Source organism: Parasteatoda tepidariorum, chromosome 11 (assembly GCF_982258835.1).
Source record: "Parasteatoda tepidariorum strain Cologne lab strain chromosome 11, Ptep-v5.0, whole genome shotgun sequence".
Taxonomy (NCBI): Eukaryota; Metazoa; Arthropoda; class Arachnida; order Araneae; family Theridiidae; genus Parasteatoda; species Parasteatoda tepidariorum.
Window position 1 is genome coordinate 74,488,299 of NC_141765.1, and position 22,507 is coordinate 74,510,805.

General features: G+C 31.0%; 1 long non-coding RNA gene across 1 annotated transcript in view; it reads right to left on the reverse strand.

Annotated features, from left to right (window-relative positions):
- Nucleotides 1-402: 402 nt before the first annotated feature.
- The window catches only part of LOC122270570 (uncharacterized), a 142,885-nt gene continuing 120,780 nt past the window's right edge, over nt 403-22,507 (reverse strand). Inside the window, exon 3 of the long non-coding RNA XR_011638247.2 lies at nt 403-793. This is a non-coding gene — a long non-coding RNA (uncharacterized LOC122270570). The remainder of the gene's footprint in view (nt 794-22,507) is intronic.

Below are 22,507 nucleotides of genomic sequence, written 5' to 3' on the forward strand. Positions count from 1 at the left end.
CACCTCTAAGGTTATAAAATAATCCTATTGATAATTTTTTTTTTCTAATTGCCTTTAAACTACTTTCTTTTAATTTGGCTATTCAAACATTTTTAAGTGTTTTGAATGTCTCCTACCTAGTAAATTATTGGTCAAGTTTTCAACCTCGCTTTTATGTTATTTTGTAACATCCAACATAACTAATTGTTTACTCATAATCACATAAAATCCTGAAGCAAAATTATAATTATGTTTTTACCTTGTGTAAAATTCTTATATGTGTTCCACACCTCATTGACTCAGATGATGAACTGTATAGTTAAAAATTAATAATTATTACAATAATAAGAACATTTGATCATTAATTTTAAGTAATCAAATAATTGTAGGTTTTAATGACTTCGTTAAAAATATTTTAAATGCTTAGAAAAAGTGTTCTGAATAATTGAAATTTTATTTAATTCTAATGTTTATTTAAAATTGCAGAAACAATACATAAATCTATCTTGATTCACGATATAAGCTAGCTATAGAATGATATGATGGTTAGTAGTAGCTTCTTCGAATTCTTGGAAAAGAAATTTTCCCTTTGAAATCTAACAATTCAATTTCTCTCTCTTGAAAAAAAAAGTCTTTCTTCATATCAGGCTATACAGCAACCTCATTATCAGGTAAGCGCCAAGAGAAAATAGCTATATATGCCTAGAGAATATTAAGCCAAGCTCTTTATAGGGGTCGTTTCGGTTGGCCGGGGTGGCCCCTTTACCTCTTCATCATCAGGTGAGGATCGTTGAGGTGGAAACTTTCTGGTAGCCTAAAAATAAAAGTAGGAATTAATAAATGGGTACAGCGAAAGATGTTGACGAAATATGGAATACACTTATTTGCAATTTGGCACCTGCATTGTATTCCTATGAGAACGGCGTTTTCACTTCTTCACAGAAAATTTTGAAATGAACAATTACAGCATCCCCTAATTTTTTAAAATTTCAATCCTAACTTATTGGAAATTCTCTCCTGAATCCGAAAATATGATTGTTTTTTCCTTCAAATGTGTTTTTTTAAATTATTAAACATTTAAATTGCCCAAAAAGGCTTCCGTAGGTGATCCAATCCAAAACGATTCCTGATTGGTAATGACGTAACATGTGCTCAATGGTAACGTGCCGCCTCCATCCGCCAATGCTATTTCAATGCTCTTTAGTTTTGATATCACTTATATCGTATGAACATCCTTTGTATATTATTATTATAATTTTTGTTAATTAAATTTACGGCTTTGAGAGTGTGTGCAAAATGGAAGAAAGATTTTTAAAACTTAAAGCTGTATATTTAACACTAAAATAGCTGAAGAAATGATTATGTAGCTCTTCACAGCCAATCAACATTTCTTTTCGTTTAAAATCAGTGGTGTTCAAATTCATAGAAAATATTATTTTATTCCACCTATTTTTAAGTTAAAGTAATGTGCTCAATTACAGCCTAATTACTTAATCAAAATTAATCGCAGATTAGATAGAAATAGTATAATAGTATTTAAATATATTAATGCGCATTAATGTACTTATCTATTCTCAATATTAGTCTTAGAGTATAATTCGCTTATAGTTAGAAAATTATTTTTACTTTTACATTTTAATTCCTCTTTCTGCAATGTAGTATTTACCACATATGCTTATTGGTAATTTTTCTCCTTATTTCTGCAAACTGCTTGCAAAGAAGAATTTTAAAATAGTAAAATTAATGCATAATACTTTTTTAATTAAAAAATTTAATAAAAATTGGTGAAAAAATCTCAGGTACAGCAATCCGTATCGCCGAAAACGAATAAACACTTTCAAGAATCTAGTCCATTGAAATATATCTGCCTATCATCATTGCCATAGCCTATGGGCTTATTCTTAAAATTTCAATTAATGTAATTTAAGTTACTCACATAATTTCAGCGACTATCATTAAGCTGGACGTTTTTGTTTTCCTAAAGCTAAGCTAAAGAGTTAAAAAAAAATGTAAAATGAAAAGAAATTCTAATGTTTTAATTCTAATATTGAAAATGAAATTTTAATAATTTATTAAATAATTAAATATATGGTAATTTTAATATCTTTATTCTTCGAATAAATAGGAATTTTGCTTGGGTGAAAATTATTTTTATATGTAATAAAATTTAATTCCTGTTTCTGCAATGTAGAACTAAATAAATGAATATGCTTGATTTCAATACTCTTATAACATACTTTAACGCATTTAAAAAATCTAAAATTATTCAATATAAAAAACTAATTCAGTATTTGTTTCATTTAACATGAAAATAAATCTTCGAAATTAATATGAATTTTTACCTTAAAACGAGACTGTCTTTCATACGACAATAATGACAATTTGTTAATTTTTAAAAGCAACCAGGAGCGTAACTGTTTCCAAAAATTATAAGACAATTTTTTCTGCAAAGGAAATAACTAAATTATTAAATGAGAATTTTCAAGAAAGTTGTTAATTGGGTTAATAAGAATGCTTATGCTAAATACAGAAAGAAAAGTTCTTGTATTGTAAATATATGCATTTCTTTATTAAAAAAAAGAAAGGATATTTTTTTTTACACAGCTGTTACAATTATATCCTCTACAATTTAATTTTTGTTTTAAAATAAAAATTGCAATTACTGAAAGCTTTGGTCTCAACGTTTGTATTACAACAGAAGCTCGGTATAAAGAGTATATCATATCCGCTATTACGATAGTCCGCTATTACGATAAATTTTCACGTCACGGTCAAAATACTATTAATATTAAAGATGCCAAAATTTTTCGTTTATAATGAATTAAAATTACTAGCCTTCCGCAATTACGACAATTTTCTTTTTTTTTTTTTTAAATTTTTCTGTTACTTAAGTTACATTATTATACAGAAAAGTTTAAATGGAAAATATTTTTATTTATTTCTGAAATCAATATAGTTCCTCTTTGCAATTTTCACCTCTTATATTTATAAAACAATGAGAATGCGAGCACCGGCTAAGTCGTCTTCTTCCTAACACAAGAAAAGTCCTTTCGCTATTTTTTGAATTCCTGCCACGCTCTTCGCCTTCAACTCTATTATCACACTACCCTATACCTCTTTTTGACACCTTACTATTAAAATCAACATTCACTGTTATGACGTCAAAAGTTTTGCACTTCATTTCATTTTTTCGTGCAAAATCCTGTTACGATTTGAAAATTTGTAGTTGAAACATTACTGTCTTTGACATTTCTACCTTTACGTAATTCAATTTACAATCTGTAAGCAAAAGTTGTCTACTCAAGATAAGTGTTTTAAATTTAGATAGTTTAAAATATAGAAAATATTGTAGAAAAAGAGGTAAATATGTCTATTTAATTTTTCAGTATAATTATTGATATTTTAACGTTATAAAGAAGAACAAAATATAGAATATTTCAACATGGAATACAATATTCTATTCTAATATAGAATGTGTTTTTCCTTGGAACGATAGTTTCTTTTCTTTTTATGAATTGTCTTTATAACGAACTTTTATTGTTCTTCAGCAATTTTGAAGTATAAAATTTATTTGTGAAATTGTAAAGAATAAAAATGCCGTTTTAACAGGAATATAATGTAGGCACTCATGTGACTCACAATATATTTTGAAACATATGCGGGATATTATATTTCGATTAGGATTTGGATATTTAATAAGCAGCAATTTAACTTGAATTAAACTAAAAATTCAAAATTCTGCCGTCTTGATTGATTTCAATCACAATTTAACAAAAAAAAAATTTATAAGCCCCGGGGTACACACGATCTAAAAGGCTTCTCATTTATTGTTAACACGCTAACATTAAGGCCAAGTTCGCGTGACTCATTATAATTATTGCAACCAATGAGGCGAAAGGAATGAAAAGTAAACGCGCGAAACTATCATATGTTCAGTGGGTAGAACAGAAGCTACTATTACGTTCACGCAAAAATATTTTTCTATCTTTTCCTTCTGAGCCTGAAAAGCAAATGTAAGTTGTGGCCAGGTGCGTAACTTTTCTTCTCAAACTATTCCGTTACAGTCTAGACGGAAAATACGGATTACGAGGTTAAATTCAAACAGCCTACTGGTGCAGAATTCAAAACAAGTAAGAGACACAAAAATAAATTATTCTAAACCCTTTTATTTTAAATTTCAGCAATTTTTATGATTTTACAAGAGTTTTCACGATTGAAATAAAAAATAATAATTATTGAAGGCTATTTTATTTGCATTTATAACTTTGTTTTGATGCTTTATCTCATCGTTACATTCCCAGAAGTCAATGTTAAGGGGTTGCCGTAGCACTACGGTTAAATCATAAGTGGGAAAATTGTAGAAGGAAGTTATACTGGAAAAAAACCATTTTCAAAATAACTTATGTGATTGGTTGTAGGACATATTTTAGTAGGATTAGTCATGGGCGAATGGAGGGAACTTCCTCTTTCATAGAACAATGTGATTTTTCGAATTATATTAACAATTTCTCTCTCTATATCGAAAGTTTCATAAATTCTTTAAAAATGAAAATATATTTCGATTTTTTGTGTGATTATTTTAAATATATTTTGATTCATTATGATCTAAGTTTTTCTTGATTGAAAATAAGGCAAATATTCATGTGCATTATAAGTATTTAAAAGTAAATTAACTTTTTAATAGTATTTAATCTATTCAAATTTTATTAATAATGATTTAAAGAGAAACTGTAAAAAAAAAAAATCAACATTTTACTCATAACTGAAGGATTTATAAGAATTTACAAATCAATCTATATATATATATATATATATATATATATATACACATATACACACTACACACGCACACAAAAGAGACACATTAGATACACTTTTATTTAATATTTTTTCTTTATTTGTATAAAGTTATAAATATTAAATATTTATTTTATATACTTTGGAGCATTTATAATTTCATTATGTGCAGTTAAGTTATTTTTTAATAATGTCTCCTTCATAATTGGAAGCTAAACAGGAATACAAATTTTTTTTCTATTATAACTATATTTTGTGTAATATATATATATATATATATATATATATATATATATATATATATATATATATTAATTTATTCTTTTAGCAGACGTGTCATTATCTGTCTGTTTTATATATTAAAAAAAAGCAACATTTGTTTCTATTCTCGTATTATTCTTCATTGATAGCTCTAAACAGCTGCTTTTAGTTTGTTCGTCTACGGAAGGAAAAACTTCGCATTCGTCAGACACATTTTCTTTAATATTGTGTGAAATGTTTAAACTTAATAAACGCTTATTGGTTATATTTTTTTAATCACTCGAACCCTTAATCTAATTCACCAAAATTTTCATTGAGAGAAATTTTATTCCCTCCGAAATATATATTTTGATTCAAAAACCAAATTTGCATAATATATTTTTGTATTGTCATTTGCATAATAAGTAATTGATTTATAGAATCATTTACATTAATTATAATGTAATTGATTTAATGAATAAATTACGTCAATTATATTGTAATTGATATATAGAACAATTAAATTAATAAAGCAAAAATTTAAAATTTTATTAAATTATCACAATTACATTATTATTATTCAAATTACTAACCAATTTATTAATCAGAATCAGTTACACAAATAAATGCTAAAATGATTGACTTATGCGAGAAAAAAAAAAGACTTTCGGCGAGATTTAGTTAGCACCTAGCAGTTGAATACAGAGTGCTCTCTTATTGTTATTGTTTGGCGCGATGGTTCAGGGGATAGAGTGTTCGCCTTCTAATGAGGCTAACCGTGGGAGCTTTTAGTGGTTTTCCTCTCCATGTAACGCAAATGTGGGTTAGCTCCATCAAAATGTCCTCAAAGAAGGCAAATTTCGTCTAATACTTGATTAAGGAGTCCTCTTGTCTTCTGGATTGGGTTAGAATTGAGCATTAGTAGTCGTAAACCCTAACATTTGGTGGGCTATTCAACGAAGGTTATCAAATAAAAAAGTGAACGTCTCCTGGCAATGTTATTTTCCTGACTCTTCGACTCATTTTTATTTTTAACGGTCATGACCTAAGCTCAAAGGGGTTATCGATGTCTTGACACTTCAGCTACTTTTGCAGAATTTTGCTATTCGTTTGAGATATTTCTAGCTAAATATCCATATCATAAACTTTCTTCGAAACTTTGTATTAACTTTATTCTTTTCTAGAAAACGTTTGAACTCATTAATATTTGTAAATTTTTTTTATATCATGTTGATGAATAAGTATCAATACGTACTACTGTTGTTTCTGCCGATATACATGAATGCTAGAATTTTTCTATTTTTTAAATTATACTTACGTATTAAATAACATTTGATGCAGGAAATTAACAGCAATAAAATTCAATTAATTGTGGGAAATTATAGACAATTTTTAAAAATTATTTGTAATTGTTTTTAAAGAAGTTATACGGAAATTTAATTTGCGCCATTACAGATCATCCTTATGAATGATTCTCAGGCCGTCATCAATAGACAATTAGTGTCGTTTTAAAAAGTAGCAATGTTGTTGTTGTTACTAATCCTTCATGACCTAGCAACAGCTAGATCTGGTCCATGAGTCCATGTATTCTAGCAAAGTCAATAACAAGAAGTGGAGATGTGTACTGTCTTCCAAACCCAGACCCAGGCAGTCCAGGATATGCTCCAGAAAGGCTGGCTCTGCATGACACTTATTGCAGGTTGGAAAAATTTTGCAGCCGGAGGTAAAAGTCATTCCTTTGAGATGGCCACTATTTAGTCTTGAAACTGCTGTCATATCTGGCTGATCCCCCTCCTCAAGAATGCAGCCGGGGCGCTTTCTACAATACCAGTGGTGAGCAGGGGGAGTTAGTCACATTTGTTTACAGTTTCTGTTCCACACAGAAGAAATTTCTTGGAAAGTGAGAGAGTCGCGACTAGTCAAAGTCTCTATGGAGCCCCTTTTGGCCAACATGTCAGCAATTTCATTACCCGACACATGTGCGTGAGAAGGTATCCACTGAATGTGAATGTCTCGTTTTTGGGACATGTGTTTTAGTTTTTCCAGTATTTGCAAACCTGCATGGTCACTGACCTGATGACAATTTTGTAGGTGCTGAATTGCACTACTACTGTCACTAAGTATCCAAATGTCCTCAGAGTCAGTGTCACTTAGGAGTGTTTCCAATCCGACGTCAATGGCGATGAGTTCGCTCCTAAAGACCGAGAAGTTATCTGGATTACGTCTTGAAAGTTTAAAAAGTAGCAATAAAACAAGGAAACAAATTTTAATGATATATTCTTCTAAACTTTAATGATACATTCTTCTACACTATTCTTTTGAACTTCACTGACTTATTCTTCTCAATTCCAACTACCTTATGTTTGCAGTTAAAATTTGTTTAAATCCTTTTAGGTTTATATGTGCAACAGACAGAAAGTTCGTAGATATACACTTTCTGGTCAAAAGTACTCGAACACCCGGTAATTTTGGTGGTGGAACCATATTGGTGTGGGAACGTTTCTTGTGGTTTGACTGGGTCCGTTAGCTCTTGTGGTTGAAAACATGAACTCTAAGAGATATGTGGACATTCTGGACAATGCTGCACTCCCAACTCCATGGCAATATTTCGGGGAAGGCCCATTTCTCTTCCAGTATGATAACTGCTCCATTCACACATCGAGGCTTGCACAGACGTGGTTTGACGAAATGGGTGTTCAAAAATTGGACTGGCCTTCTCAGAGCCACGATCTAAATCCCATAGAACACGCTTGGGACGAAATAGAACTCAGATTACGTAGCCAGTCAATTAGACTATCCTCACTGCAAGCACTCACTACAGCTGTGATGGAAGTCAATTCTTATGGCCTCCTATCAAAAACTGGTGGAAGTCTTCTCAGACGTGTGCAGGTTGTCATCGATGCAAAAGTGTGACCAATGGTTGGTTGGTGTCGTGTCCATGGGGAGAACTATAAATATCCATGAGTGTGCAAAACACAGCCGGCTAACTCCTTGATGTTGTCGGAGTACAGATTCTCGATGTTAAAGGGGGAGAATTCCCCAAGCTGAACCAGGGATCTTAAAATGGCAAGGCAGTCAAAAATATATTTTGGTGTCAGTGGAATATCATCACAGTTATTGCAGAGACGGTAGGTCCTACTATTGCCATCTCACAGGATCTTCGTACCTCGATAGTGACCAGTTCTAAGGATGATAGTTTTGGTAAGGTCTCTATTTGCATTTATTTCACAAATCTGTGAGTCTTTTTACACTGTGTTTTCTCTCAGACGGAACCTTGCGATCGCATTAACATCGTCAAGAGAGACCTTGACGATATTTTCATTATTGAGATTTCTCCCTTCCTTGGCAAGTAGGGGGATCAATATCCTATTAATATGTGTCTCAAGACACTCTAAGTCCATACCGCTGGATTTCCGGATACTTTTGCCGAGATAGTGCATATTTTTTTAACGAAGTTCATTTCCAAAGAATCGCATATTTATTTGGTACAAAAAAAAAATAATTTTATTAAGGAGAAATACTTTCTAAACTTTTTACTTTCAAATTGTACTTACTTTTGAAAATAACACAAATTGATTGTTTTATGTTATTTCATAAACTAATTATTTGATATGAATTTATCAAATTTCTTAAATGCTGGGGAAATTTAAAAACAGTTATAAGCTAACTTATTGGCGATGGAGACAGAGAAAGTTTTACGACGACAACAATCAAGATTAAATTTCTAGTTTAAATTTTTGGAAAAAAATAATAAAAACTTTGACATTCGATGTAAGTTTGCAAATTTATCGAACTCTTAACTTAATAAGTCAAAACTTTTTTTCTGAAGTCGATAGTTTTTATTAGTAATTTTCATGACAAAAATTTTTTTTTTTGCTCTACATGTAACTCCTACATTGAATTCCAAAACCATGATTTTTCTTAAAATTGCCATTTTTGTAATAGAAAATGGGCTTGCAACATTGCAAATTAAAGGTATTCTCATGAATTTCAAAAATATTAAATACAAAAAAGTTTCAATGTCGTTTTCACAAGCGTCCTTATTATCGTCATTTTGAATAAAATGTTTGCTTTCTTAAAAATACAAATTTTGTTTGCTGATGCTGATTTCGGCGATTTACCAGTTGTTTCAAGATGTCCCACAAATTTTCAATGGGGTTGAAGTCAGATGATTTTGCCGGTCAGTCAAGATGTAAAAGAGTGTCTGAGTGTTCATAAAACCAGTCACATATTCTTCCGACCGCTAAACTTTGCTGTTGTCATCTTGCAAAATAGGGGCATCGACAAAAACTCTTCATGAAGATGGTGACTGAAAGGCAACATCTAATCATCCAGAATGTTCAAATAAACATGTTGGTTCATATTAGTGGCAACCTCAGTGAGAGGGCCCAATCCATAATGAGAAAAACATCCCCAAAACATGACATGCCCACCTTCGGCTTGAACCTGACCTTGCATACAATCAGGATGAGATGCTTCATCTGCTCTTCGTAGCACTCGACGATGTGCGTCTTTTGAATAAAGGCTAAAACGTGATTCGTTAGACCATATTAAATCCCGCCAGTCAGCTGCTGTCCATGTTCGGTGACTTCTAACCCACTGAAGCCGTGCTGCTGCATGTGCTTGCGTGAGCAATGACTTCTTACGAGATGTTCGACTCTAAATGTCCATTGCATGTAACTCCCGACACAATGTTCTCTCACTAACAGGTCGGGATAGACCTTCGTTTACTAACTGAAGCAATTCTTGTCGGGTTTGGAAGTGATTTCGTTTGACAAGTTGTTAAACACGTTTTCGGACCCTTTCGTGCAGGATTTCTTTCTCCAACCATAATTCTGACGTCGTCTTTCGTGACCACGTGTATAACACCACTCCTTGTAGCCACGTTGAACAGTCAGCTTTGAAACACCAACAAATCCAGCTACTTCATTCACCGTATGACCATGGGCACGGCTACACACAATGGCCCTTTTTGCCACTCTATCATACATCCTTACACTTACCCATATTTATACACAATTTTCGATTCAAACAAAAATATCTTAGTAATAGCTACTTACCTTTGATCACATTGAAGCAATGTGTACGCAGTTGTGCTCGTCACTTGACCACTGCGTCATGTAACGAAACCTAACGATTCAACTGTGCTTGTGGGGTAGGGTGACTAATTTTTTGTTCGGTGAGCTTATATATATATATATATATATATATATATATATATATATATATATATATATATATATATATATATATATATATATATATATATATATATATATATATATATATAAAAGTTCAAAATGAAGATAAAACAAAGAAAAATTATGGACATATGAAAAAAAGGGGGAAAATAATAAGTAAAAAAATAACAAACAACAGTTTAAAAAAAAGAAAAGGGATGAAATTTTATTTAAAAAAAACCGGAAAAATCTTTTCATCAGCCCACACGATTATATCCGCAAAAAAGAGTGCTTTCTGATATTGTATCAATATAGTCAAAGCAAAATATATTAATACAATAGTGTAAGGAGCACTCAAAAATTTTTTTTACAAAAACTACAACAAATAAAATAGAACACAATAAGTAAAAATAACATGTAAAAACAGAAAATAAAATAAAATATGACCACCCTGCTAATAACATGTAGGACCACCTTTAGCTCTCAAAACTGCTAGCACCCGCCGTGGCATTGATTTCACAAGGTGCTGAAAGGTAGTCTGAGGTATCTGGTACCAAGCGCTCGCCAACTGGTCCTGCAATTCCCTCACATTGCGAGGGGGTAGCGTGGCAGCACGAATTTGGTTTTCCAAAAAGGACCACAAATGCCCTATTGGATTAAGGTCAGGAGAATTTGGGTTCCAAGACATGACTTGAAAGTCACTGGAATGTTCCTCGAACCAATCCATGACGATTCGACCCTTATGACATGGTGCATTATCCTGTTGGTAAACACCATCTCCCGCAGGAAAAACTGTTGCCATGAATGGGTGAACCCGGTCTGCAACTATGATCAAGTAGCTTACAGACGTCAGGGATTGTTCTATGAGGATTATGGGTCCTAATGCGCCCCATGAAAACATTGTTCCTGGCCGAGAAACCATGAAAACCTGGGCGAGCCAATTGTTATAGATGGAGGGTGGTCATAATGTAATGGCTCTTCGGTGTATATATATATATATATATATATATATATATATATATATATATATATATATATATATATATATATATATATATATATATATATATATATATATATATATATATATATGTATGTGATTTTACGAAATGTTAGTGATCTCATTTGAATCTTCTCACGAGTACTTTCATTCGCGACAAAACCAATATATTCTTTACCATAATAAATCTATTTAATCACTAAAATAACAATTAGTGAAGTTTTTTATTTTCAGTCCCTTGATTTAAAAATACATTTGTATTTTGCTTGCACAAACTTGGTATTTGTTCGCTCTCATATTGTCGTTTTAAACAATGTTTTATTTTCCCCCTGCAAAGCTATTTTCAAAGCAAACTTAAATATTCTGTTCCATCTCTGAAAACGTCTTTGGAATGTTAAATTCATCGTTCCTTCTTTTTACATTACACTTCACTATTGTTCAACCTCTGATATCTTCTCAGACAATGTTGCTGTTCAGTTTTCCCCTGTTAAACTCTTTTCATGGCAAACTTCAATATTCAGTTCCATCGCTCAAAGCAGGGTAAAATTCCCCTTTTAGTTCCAACTCTCTTTTCATTCGGCACTCCATTATTTCTTAGGTTCTGATATTTGTCATCAATGTTGCTGTTCAATTTTTCCCTGTTAAACTCTTTTCAGGGCAAACTGCAATATTCAGTTCCATTGCTCAAAGCAGGGTAAAATTCCCCTTTTAATTCCAACGCTCTTTTCATTCTGCACTCCATTATTTCTTAGGCTCTATTTGTCATCAATGTTGCTGTTCAATTTTTGAAAAACTCTTTTAAAACAAATTTCTCTATTTGGTTACTTTTTTAAGGTATTTTTAACTCAAACTTCAATGTTTTTTCTTTCAAAGCACTTCTTATGTCAATTTTCATTTTTGAGTTTTTTACTTTAAAGGTTTTCTAGGTTATTCTTCAGTATTGATTGAAGAAATGATTTTTGCATCAATAGACAAATAAATGAATAAAGCAATAATGATTTTGTATGAGAGTTTTTACCAGAAACAGAATCGAATTGATGATGTAACAGGAGTTAAAGTAGAGTGAAATAAATAAGGAGCATATTGAAATAGTACAATAGATACAAATATTTTTTACTTTGTAAAAAGAATGTGGTAATTTTAATTAACAAGATTGAAGCAATTTTCAACATTGATTTATATGAGCGAAAAGTAACATTGAAAGATTGAAAATTATTAAAACAAAACAGTGATACAGTTTTAGAATAGCTTAAACCGGATATTATTCATGTAGAAACGGTAGTTAAAGTGTTTCCATTTTAACTAATAGAAAAGAATTTAAATAACTGAGATCTTATGTTTTTCAGAATTTATATGTTGTAGTAACTGCATCGTATAACAGTAAAAGATTTATTTTATTTTAAATTATAACAGTACTGACAGTACTAGAAAAATAAAGTACGCGCAAAATTAATAAAGATGTGATTAAAAAATAATTTAGCAATAAGTTTCTGTGTTTAAAAAAATATTTTTATTTTAGAAACGTAATGTAAACTTTTTGTCAATTTGATGAAATTTTTAATTTTTTTTATTCGTTTATTAGAAGCAAATTTATTATTTCTGTAGGTGAAGTTACGTTAAAATATTACTTTTATATCAAATGAAATATTTTGATAACGCTTTAGAAACACATTCACAAAAGTATAAACAATCAGTTTAGTTTTACTTTAAACTAGTTACGTTAAAATAATTCATATACTTTGGAGCAATTTAATTTTAGTGAAATAAAATGACTGATCCGAAGGCGGAGTGGTTACCAAACATTGTATCCCTCTTTTGAATAGCCATTGATTAAAATTTACCAATGTAAGTATCAGACCCACAGTATTAGATTGTTCTGAATTTAATAGGAATTTTATGAAATTTCGGACTGATTACAACTGATTACTGATTGTAGTTACAAATTTTTTTTTAGTTGCTTAATTGATCGATCAATATCAGAAAAGTTTTTGGAACTGTAACTGTTGTTTAAATTTTCCTTATTATTAAAAACAAAGTCTTTAACTTTATGCGCTTAACTTTATAGGCTAATTAAATACGCTTAAATTGAATTGTATATAATAATCTATGGAAATTAATGATTGCGTTAAAAGGACCTTGTAATATTTACATGTAGTTCAAGGCACGTCAAATTTCTTTCTGTATTTGTCATCTGTCTTAAATATTTGATACTCTGGACGACCAACTTTTGACGCTTTTTCCGAAAATTTCTTCCAGTGGTAGATAAGTTTGTGTTTGAATGTATAATTATTTGTTTTGTAAATTTGATTCCACAGCACAGCATGTAAATGATTCAAAAGTTCAACCCCACTTTGTTTTCTTATTGTAATGTTGACAGAATTACCAAAAATATTTAAAGATTTTATTTTTAATTGTCTACCATTCTGTGAAATATTTTGAGAAAAGCGTAGTAGTTAGTTAGCAGCCCTGGATACTATGCAATTATTATTATTAAACAATTGCAACAGTTTTTTTTTATTAAAATTATAACTTGCATCATTACAAAGATGCAACATTATACATTACATAATTAGCAATCCATGCTCGAATATACATAATTCATGGAAATAATTTTTTTTCAAGATTTGTTTTGTCTTTTTGAATTGACCATTGTATAAAAAATCGTTTCTAAAAGTTTATTCATTAGAAGATCTTATAAAAATGACAATAGTTTTCATAAAGTCTCTGGGAAATGATTGTGTCATAACCTTTGTTATTCACAACATATTTCAAGGAAATCCAGAGCACTATACAATACTCCAATGGAAATAAAAATTGCGTGATCTACGCTCATCAAATTATCTTTCGTTCGATGTTATTTTCAAAGCACAATAAAAAGATTCCAGGAATATTTCATGTTGTATGATCATAGTGGTCGAAATTTTATGGTGCACACATGTCATAAATTGAAGACGAATCGAACTTGCTATGAACTCTTCAAATATCATTCTATTTAAGAATCTGTATTAACTCTAAAACATATAAATACCAGTTTATTACTTTTTAATCAACTGTGGGAATTTTTCTCAGAAGAATTAGAGTATTTCGAAATTCCTTCTTATAAAACACATTAAAAGCTTAAAAATAAATATATTATAAGTTACAGTCGGACCTCTATTTAACGAACTTCCCTTTCACAAATTTCTCTATTTTGCGAATTTTTTCGTGAAACCAAGAACATTTTGGAAATTTCTTCGTAAAATAACTTCCAAATAGCGAAGTAAATTTTCTATTTAGCGAACTTTTCCTTGAGATCCACTTTCCCCATTTCCGTAAAATTTCATAACATTTTAAACTTGTTAACGCATTTTATGAGGGAAATGCCCTTGAATTGATTTTTGAATCTTGAAAGCAGTAAAATCCCTGCCCCGTTTTTTTTTTTTTTTTTGCATTTCAAACGAAAAACTCAAACAAAATTAACGGATTTTATCAGTAGCAATTAAACTTAAGAACGCATGTGGCAATGCATGCTTAACATTACTTTTATAATATATGCACATATAATTTTATACATAAATTCAGCTTTTCTTAGTTGAAAATATATGTAGCATGTATTGGATAATGTTTTGCTCTATTCTTGTTTTCCATGCAGATTTCTTTCATGGTTAAGATTTTTAAAATAAATAGTAGATACTACTTTGCAAGATAAAGGTGTATTAATTGCTATTTTAATTATGTCTAGTGTTTATGAATTAAAAACCTGTTTTGTGTCATTTAAGTATTTCAAAAGGTGACTTTCTATTTAGCGAATTTTCTATGTAACGAACTTATTATCGTAATTTAGCGACTTCGTTAAATAGAGGCCCGACTGATGTATTTAGATATTAATATTTGTATCAAACAACTTTAAGTTTAGATTGCGTAAGAATACAATGAATTACAATTTGAAGAGCATTTTTTTAAAAAATAATGTCAGTGAAGAGGATCAAAGGGAAGTTTCAAGCTTTTTTTTCTTTTTATCCTTTTTTCTTTTCTTTTTTTCTTTCTAGTAAGCGTACATTTACTTGCCTTTAAATTAGTTCTTTTAGTTTTGATCATGGTTATGTATTTAACTATATTTATTTTAAACGTGTTTTTTTTAAACCTTAGCGTACAATTTGGGCAGAAAATGACGAATAGTTTTAAAAATGCACCAATTATAGAGTTGTTTGTTCTCATAATTTCGTTTCTTTTAAATTATTATTTTTTATTTTAAGAAATTTTCTAGTATTCTTTTATTAACAAATTTAAATATTTATCAAAGAAAAATTTTCAGAAACTGCTACTGGAGAATAATTCGCTTCGCTGCAAAAGTTCCTTGATATGACTTATTTTATTTAAAAACGAAAGTTTGAAATGGCGAATTATGAACCATTTTGAAATTGTGTCATTAATACAATTTCAAAATAGTGTGTAATTTATTTACTTGAAAGTATTATGAATTTTAAGGAGTAAAATGAAAGAATAAGTCAAGGCATATGAGACTGTTGAATTTTCCGTAATTGACCCACTATTACTGTGAAATAATTTGTTTCATACGTCTTAAAAATTTCAAATGAAAAAGTAAAAAGAGGTTTTAAATATGTACCATTTATAAAATCAATTTTTCTAAAAGTATCATTTTGAGAAAAAAAAAAGAAGACTAAAATATGGCAGATCAAGATATTTTTTGAGTTAAAAATTATTATGCATAGTTTCCACTTTGCAAAATCTGTTATGTCATATTTCTCGGACTTTCATACTAAATCATTCTAGAAATATGTGAAATAATACTTAATTTCTGTTTCACACCAAATGAAGCGTTCATGTAGTCTTTAAAGTAAATCAAGATACCAGTTGAATCCAGTAGTTAAATCTTAACACCGATAATGGAGAATGGTTACTTCTAGCTCACACGCATTTACACCATTCATGAATTATTCTCGTTTCGAAAACATCAATATTGGTGTATTTTGAATATCGTCAATAGTCGATTGCTTACAATCGAGCACGAGATGGTGTTATATCTGTCCACTGTATTACATATTTTGTTAATGTTTAATTTCAATCCGCCTTTGTTCTGTTAAAGACAGTTCTAATTCGTCTTAATATGCTCACTTTTTGGTCTGTTGGATTTACAAAATAATTTTAATAATTAATAGATCCTAAGATAATTGTTCTTACTTCAAATTAAAAGCAGCCTTTTACATATCCTATCTTACTGCAATTATAGAAGGTGGTCATAAAAAAAACCTGGCTGTTCAACCTAATAATTATTTAGAGATACGATCTCAGGATTTTGAAAACGACAGCTAAGTGGAGCTCATGATCACTGTTTTAGGAACTTGTCTATTTTTTTCGTAGCAAAATGTTCAGCTCATACAAAAAGCGTTGGATTGGTCCACATGTCAGAAAAAACGGATGCGCATTGCACGAAAGGCAGCTCTGCGTACGGCCAAAACAACACACAAACTCGGCGCTTGGAGAAAATTTGAATATGAAAGAGGTATGACAACAATCACTGATGACAACACAGATCAAACAAAAGTTTATTTGAATTACTAATATTCTACATGAGGGCCACCTTAGGCAATTTCACAATGCATGCTGTGGTCTTTCAAGTCGGGCGTAACATAGCAGGAGAGATGTTTGCAATCTCACGTTTAATAGAGTCTTTAAAACCCTTTCAAGTTTGCGGACTGTACACTCTAGATATCCATCGGAGTAAGATCGGAAGAAATGGCGTGAGATTGCCTGTTTCCAGAGAACAGACGTCGCAATATGTGGAGCTCTGCCATTTTGTATCCAATCGGTGTCATTCGCTACAGCAATTCTAGTATGAAGCAATTTTGCAACATGGCTGCATAGCGTGAGATTTTCATGTTACAAACTCTTGGTGTCGCTTCCTCTAAGAAGTACGGACGGAGAAAAACTGAAATGCCGCACCATACAATAGCTTTGGCGTCATACAAAGGTATGCGGATTCCCGTTGTGCATGCAGATTCTTCAGTGCACACAATGTTTAGCAATGACGCTGCAAGTCAAGGTGAAATGGGCTTTGTCCGTATATAAAATGTGAAGTCATCATATCGGAAAAGAAATATGCTGTTGATGGTTCCCGGTGTGTCCGTATAGAAACATGTGAAGAACATAGCGTGGTAGCTTTAGAACTGTTTATTTCGGTATTCTAATACACAACTCGGAAATTACTATTTGACGCAGTTTCATAACCTCAGGAAGTTGGCCCTCTGGATCTCTGTCTATCACTGTGCAGCCAGTTTCTTCGAATTTTTTTATTAAGTCACACAGATGGGCCATATATTTGACCAGGAGCGTGTTTAGGGTTTGGCGTGATTAGGGCTCTGGCCGTAACATTGAGGCATTTAATCATGGTTAATAAAAATCATGTTTTGTTTCATATAGCGTATATTAAACATTGGAATTTCAAATTTCAATCATATTATTTTTAAAATTGTTTCCGCATTTAACGATTGAAACACTGACAAAATGTATAAATGATAATTAATATTATTATTTAATTATTGCAAACTAATAACTGAAAAAATGAAGTCAGTTATTATTTTTTTTATCAAACTAAAATCATAAATGAATTGCATAGACACAGAACCGACTTGTTGAATGAAAAGTGAATTAATTTAGATCTGAAAACATTTTTAAAAATAAATTATTCTTGGCAGAACAAGTTCGTTATTAAGAGCACATATTTCGAGTATACCTTAGCTACATATTTAATATATTTTAAAATTACTTATAATGAAATAAAAGTGTATAAAATTAAATGGGTATAATTGAAATACATTTATCGATAATAAAACAGCAAATTATTTTACATATTACAATGAGCACATTAAAATACGAAAATAAAATTAAATGAATTAAGAAAAATTATAATTTAAAAGTTACATTCTTATCTACATTTAAGCTCTTCGAAAGAAAAAGATATTTTGTTTCTTAATTTATTAATTCTTTCTTTAATTCGATGAATAATTCAGAATATTAATGAGATTGGGATCTATGAATATCAATGAGATTTGATATCAATGGTTTATTATCACAATAAATCTATGATTTTTTATTTTTCCTGACCGTAGCAGTTCTTAGGGACCTCCACACACTCAGAAATTTGCAATTATTGAAATTTTTATTACAAATAATTTCTATGACGTTGGAAGCTAACAAAAAGTTCCATGCTGTTATTTTTAAAATAACACTCCTGATATAAAGGAACTGAAATGAAATTAAACATATTTGGAGACATAAATTATAATAGCTCGTATGAATTCCAAAGAATATAAAATTATATCTAAGATTCAGCAAATAAAAACTTGCAATATAACTATTAATCAGTCCTGAATTTTTGACGGCCCTAAATTTTAGCGTTCCAATTCAACCATCCCCAAATAGGGCCCTGTATTTGGCGATGGTTTTGATGGTAATCAGGCAAGGCTTTCATAGCCCATTTTAATAAAAGAGTTATACCAATTCACCACGAACTTTCTTTTGCCAGTCGGCATGTACGAGCTCTTGACTGAAGAACCAAATTTTCCTTTTTTTATAAATAGGTTTTCTTCGTTGAATAACTGGTGAACGTCATTATTGTGATTGTAGTCACGACTCTATCATTTGCAAATTTCTTCGTTTGTTTTTTAAGTCGTGCTGCTTTTTGTGTGCCGAGCATAGTTAGTCTGCTTTTTTTGTGATAAATGCACCGGTCCAGCGTTGTTTAAGATTTTTGCATGCTTTGAACATTTTGCAACGAAAAAAATGGGTGTTACTATTCGAAAGTTTCTGTACTTATAACAGTAACCGTGAGCGCAGTGAACTTTGCCACCGTTCTTAGAATCTCGAGCTCATACTTCTGAATTACAATACCTCCTTTCGCTAAGGATCCTTAAGTAGGCCAAGTTTTTTATGATCACTTTGTACATTTCAGAGTTACTGAACATGAAAAATGGTGGTAAATACTTTATAACAAAGGAACATTACTGTCCTGGTGTTTCACTATCCCACTTTTGATATAAAGCAGATCAATTTTGCTGTTAAGATGAACTAAAAGGTTTTTTGTTGTTAAAAGCTAATTTTTACCTATTTCTTATAAAAATTAAAAAAGTTCATGTTTTCCTTTTTATATAATACCAACAAACTGCCCTTGAGTAAGAGTCTGTTTACCATATCTCCCATGTTGACCTATGGTGAAATATATAAATATCCCATTTATTTAATCACTAAATAACATTGTGAATATTTTTTATTTTATTTTATTCATTAAATTGCCTTTTGTGGCTTAGTTATCAAATTTCAACTTTCAAGGAGTTTCTAAAATTTCCCAAAACTACTATTGTCGTTTTGAATGAATGTAACTAAATGGTAAAATGATATAACTACAAAAGAAAACCATATATAATTAAATAAATGGAGGCATTTATGTAATTATCAATTGGTTAGGGAAATGGAGGAGCTGATGCCAAAGAAGGAAAAAAAAAACGCACTATTTCCAACTCTGAAAGTACTACCTTCTATGGAAGTTGTTCTTCCTTCCATTTGTGATTATGTTTTAGGCGACGTTCTTTAAAAACAATCATCATCTAATTGTGTCTTATGTTTCACAAGAGTTGTTTTGCGTTCCTGAAACTCCTTTTAATTGGTGACCCAGGGGATAGAGCGCTCGCTTCCCAATGAGGTGACCGTGGTTCGAATCCCGGTAACAGCTGGTCGATTTGAATTCCGCACCCTGCTTGCACCGACCACAGTGCTAACGAAAAATATTCTCAGTAGTAGACGGATCTTAGGTTAGAGTCCCCTTGCCGTCAAGCTAACCATGGGAGGTTCTAGCGGTCTTCCTCTCCATGTAACGCAAATACGGGTTAGCTCCACCAAAAAGTCCTCCACGAAGGCAAATTTCTCCCAATACTTGATCCAGGAATTACCTTGTCTTCTGGATTAGGTTCAAAATTACAAGGCTACGGAGTTGAACATTAGTAGTCGCAAACCCAAAGATTGGGTCAGCTGTTCAACGATGGTTATAATGTCTGTTGGAGAGAGCCGGGATGGCTCAGGGGATAGAGTGTTCGCCTTCCAGTGAGGTAAACTGGTTTCGAATCCCAGCGATAGATGGTTGATACGAATTCCGCACCTTGCTCGCAAGGACCACAGTGCCGTCTTAAAATATCCTCAGTGGTAGACGGATCGAGGGTTAGAGTCCTCTTGTCGTCAGGCTAACCGTGGGAGGTTTTCATGGCTCTCTATTCCGTGTAACGCAAATGCGGGTTAGTTCCATCAAAAAGTCCTCCACGAAGGAAAATGCCTTCAAACACTTGATCAAGGAGTTCCCTTGTCTTCTGGAGTGGGTTCAAAATTACAAGGCTACGGAGTTGAACATTAGTAGTCATAAACCCAAAACGACGGTTATTAAATATAAAATATCTGCTGGGGAAGATTATCATACCCGAGAATTTCAACATAATCTTACCAAAAATGAGTTATAAATCAGTAGTACACATATTTCGATTGAGCGGAGACACACCATTTTCATGCACTCATCTGAAGTGGTTTTGAAAATCCAAGAGTGAAATAAAGAACTGAAATTATTAATGATAAGACGTTATTAAAATTAAAATTTTCAGTGAATACTTAAAGCATGATTGTCTCAAGCAGCATCTGTTTTAAACTCATAATGAATCATTATTAAACAATTATAGTTAATGGAGATAAACTATTGCCTCAAATAAAATTCATAAGAAACATTGTCTCGTATGTTTTAAGGTAACCGGTTCAAGACACTGTATGGTCAAAACTACTAGAATATGCTAAAATTTACCGAGTTTGATGATTTTGGTAAAATTAACAATAAAATATAGCTTTATGACTTACGTCAAAATTTTGCAATTTCATCATGATTCCTCAAAGCATGGCATAAAACCATTCTTTCGATTACTATTATTATATAAATTTATCATTATTATATGAATTTGCTTTTCAGCTTTGTATTTTTATTAAATGTGTGATAATCAGAATTATAATTTTGAAAACCAGAATTTCCGGTGAACCGTTACCATATGAGTGGAAACCGTTACTATATGAATGGCTTAAATACCGGATTCTTTGATTTTATTACCAGAATTATGCTTTTGTTTCCTTCTTATTTTTATCATAAATGCTTTTACATACAGTATGGTAAATTTATCAGAATTTTTTCTCTGTGTGTATTTCTAAGAGAGTAGAAAAATGTTGACATTGAAGTTTGTAACTTTAGAACTATTTTGTCAAAATATTACCATTGATTGTAAATTTAAAATAAACGACTTAAACTTAATAAATGAATAAAACAATAAATGCGAACCAGAAGAAGAGATCTGTGCAGTAAATTCTGAACAATTTTTCTGAAAAAAATATTATTAACAAAACAACTTTAAATTTTTGTGCAAATATTGCGACTTTTATACATAAATAACTCACTTGAATTTATTTATCTAGATTACTTTAATAGAATAATAGTTAAAAAAAAATTCAGTCAAACGAGACTAGATTTTCTATGAGGCAACAGAAGCAAGAACTGGATTGATAAGAAATTTGAGGAAACCATGTGATAGTACTTCTTGTTGAGGGTCCAATTCAGTACCGGTACCGATATTATGTACCATTGTTGAGTGAACTGTTTTTCCAAGCAGTAACTAAAAGTTTTCGTTGTTTTAAATGGTGACACATAAGAACCCTTATGATATCCAATAATTCTAAATTGTAATTGTTTGTTCAAAAATAAAAAATAATTTTTTGTTGTTGGATTTAAAAAAGTTTCAAAGACAGGGAGAAAACTTTGCACAAAAATAAAACGAAAGTAGGATGATAGTCAAAAACAAGATTGAAGCTCATTTCATAACACTGTCATGAAACTACCTAATCAATTACTGTTATTTTCTTTAACATATAACTTGTTCTGATGTCCTAAAGAGTTACATAATAATTATAAAAAGAATCTTGTTATCTTTCATTCGCATGTACCCCACTGAGCGCATACCTTATGCAAATGTGCAAAGCATTCCTACAAGTTGTGTCAATGTAAAGTCTGCTAAGAAAAGGGTGAGTTGGCGACAATTTAAATAATTTATCTATAGTTTGCTTAACTCCCGTTGCTTAAGGATAGCAAACTGTAAAATCAGAATCGTAAATCAACAAAATAAATAAATAAAAAAGAAAATAGTCAAAAAAAATTCTAGGAAAACATATACGTAGACAAGAATAAATCACAGATCTGATGCTAGAAGTAAGTTGATTTTGATGGAGTATGCAAAGATTG